This window comes from Amblyomma mixtum, unplaced genomic scaffold (assembly GCF_055824585.1).
Source record: "Amblyomma mixtum isolate Tamu unplaced genomic scaffold, ASM5582458v1 scaffold_101, whole genome shotgun sequence".
Taxonomy (NCBI): Eukaryota; Metazoa; Arthropoda; class Arachnida; order Ixodida; family Ixodidae; genus Amblyomma; species Amblyomma mixtum.
The window spans coordinates 31091-34083 of record NW_028317631.1 but is presented as its reverse complement, the minus strand read 5'-3'; positions in this window follow the sequence as shown (position 1 = coordinate 34083).

The window sequence follows — 2993 nt, the reverse complement described above, 5'->3', positions numbered from 1 at the left end:
GTCGCACGTCAGTAACCACGGCGAACGATTGCATAAGCTGCCACGCGCAGTCTGCTGCGCTGAAATTGGCCATGGTTTCTTTGCGGCAACCGAAAGCTCCTCGCGAACATAAACGTAAGCCCAGCTGTGCTGCTGAGAAACGTAGCAAAACATTTTAAAATTCTATGTTTTGGGCATAGGAACGTTTCTTTCCGCTTGGTAAGCGGCTTTGGGCAGAGTTTCGTGAGAATAGTATGGCAACACTGGGATAGCAGACGGCGAGTACGTCTCACAAAACTCTGCCGCGGCTTTTGTGGAAACCCTCGCACATTGACTTACATTAGAGGAGTGAAGACTGTCACCAGCGCTGAAATCACATACACAGCCAGTTTAAACCACTAGAGTGGTTTATCACTGAAACAATGTTATTTATTTCTGTCACCAATATCGGCAACTGTTATTTTGCTGGTCCTGGACTAGGGTGACTCGTATCCCCATCGAGGCGCCCAGTTGTGGACGTGATGTCACTGCCGTTTTTACCGTGGTGGCAGTCGTAACTTAAAAAAAAAAATATACCTAGAAAATCAGAGCTAAATATAACGATTTACTTGTAGTGGCAAACAAAAAAGTCAGCGGTGGGAATGCTGCGGCGATTGCGCAAACTTGCGCCTTTATATTAAATCTGATACATGCTGCTACAAAGTGCCGAGGGGCTGCACATGCGCGGGAAGGCTTAGCGCGGTTTACGTGTCCGCTGTTTGGAACGCCTTTGTCGGTGACTGCTTTGCACCCGCCGCGGTGACTCAATTGTTAGGCGCTCGGCTACTGTGCCGCAGTACCTGGGTGCGAACCCGACCGCGGCGGCCGCGTCTCAATGGAGGCGAAATGCGGAAGGCGCCCGTATTCTGCGATGTTAGTGCATGTTAAAAATCCTCAGGTGGTCGAAATTATTCCGGAAACCTCCACTGCGGCACCGCGGGTGCACAGTACCATGTAGTAACTGAGCTGACGTCGCATGAACAGAGGCTTCGGACGACGTAGGCGGGACTCGTCTCAGGATATTAGGGACGGAAACTACCTCGACCGGGTAGTTTTGCCGGTAGAAATCCGTCAATGCATTAGAGTCGGAGCGCTCCCTACCCAATGGGCATTGGAAGTCCCACGGACGTCCTGCGGATGTTTAGGATGTCTGCAGGACGTCCATGGGAGGTTCAGTGCCCATCGGGTAAGAATGTGCTGGTGGGTCGTCACGATGGACGGAGAGGGCCAAGGCGCAGCTCCTTAGAGAAAAATACTCGGGGGATGGAAGCACCGTGGAGTCTCCGCTGGGAGCATTTCCCGCAAGGTAGTAGCCTCGGCAGTTACGCGAGCAGAGTTGGGATGGCTGAAGAGGATACTACAACGCTAGGAATTACTCAGGAAGGCGCCAGCACCATTCTTTGCGATTACAAGACGGTCCTCCGCAACATTGCGCGAGGGCGAATCTCCGCCACCGAGTACCACGATGCCAAAAGGCAGGAAAGTTATTGGCCTGGTTTGGGTCCCGGCTCATGAAGGGGCCGCTCACCAGTACGCTCGAGGTTTTGTCAGCCGTGCTGGTGAGGAAGACTCCGACGCGGGGACCTTGCGAAGTGAGACGCTGGATAGCTGCCAGGCCATTGCGAGTTATTACAGAGATCTTAGGGGCGAGTCTGCCTCCCCCGAATACGTCGCTGAGCCGAGATCAAGCCACCACGGGGAGGCGACTGCAGACACGGTCGCTGCCAAATTCATGGATCAGTGCGAATATATTTCTGACCTAGTAAATCCTTACTGCCAGCGTTGCGGTGAACTAGCAACGCTGGATCACATAATTTGGGATTGCACGGAGGATCTGTCTCCAGCAGGCCTGGTTATAGCTCCCTCAAAAGCATGGGAAGCGTACAGTCCAAGGCCGTGGCAAGAGTGCAAGAGGTAGCCAGAAATATTTTTCGAGGGTGTCATTCGCCGCCGGTAGAAAAGTAAAAGAAAGCCTGCGCCCAAGCAGTATCGTAGTCCATAGAGTTAAAATACTTTTAATTGCTTTCATAAAGCCGAAGGGTCCGTCGTTTCGTTCACTCTAATCTCTACATAAAATACTTGTGCACACAGGATTGCGTGAACTTGATTCGCAGAGAACATACGTAAAAAACGAAAAGTCGCGGCAGTTTCAACTATTTTCATGTGATTTACAACAACACAAGAGCTTCTGCTCAATAGCAAAGTCAGCGACTGCGAACGAATGGTATTTGTCAAAATTTATACCTCATGCATGTAAACCTGCGCCCGGCCGCAGAGGCGCTTAAAAAAAGCACTTTTTATTTTCGTAATAGTTTATGATCATTTGAGGACAACGCAAAGGATGAAAAAGTAGACTGACGTGAAAAGGTATGTTTAATCGGGTGAACTGTGCCTACTGTTAAAAGGAGTGCCATACTTCGTGCGGTAGCGAAGAGGTGTGATTCTTCTCAGCAATAAGTTCCGCTTCCTATTCTAGAGCCACGACAAAGTAGTACATACATCAATCTTTTCAGGAATAAACCGACACTCTTCTTATTTTTGCTTCTACATTTTAATATATCGATGCGGTGTGTAAATAGCATCGGCGAAATAAAAAGGCCGAAAGGTGTGAGAGAGAGAGGAGATGCGGCACTCAGAAAATTTCGAGGGGGGGGGGGGGGGGGGAGGGGTGCTCTGGCACTGACCCCGCAATGTGCAATATTCGCAACATTCGCAAATCCACAATATTCGCAATGTGATTTCCTTCACTGTTTATGCTCTAGTGATATAATGGTAACGTTCCAAGGCGCCCGTTCAAGTGAGCGCGGTTTCTTCGATAACCTGCCTTATTCCGTTGCCGTCTCTCCTATCGGGGTGAATAGGTGACGTTGCACTTGCATGAAGCAGCCTGAAAAAAGTCAGTCGAGCGCGGTAGGGCGAGAGCATAAAACTTAGGTGAAGCAATGCGATCGCCGCCTAAAAAAAAAGAAACAAAG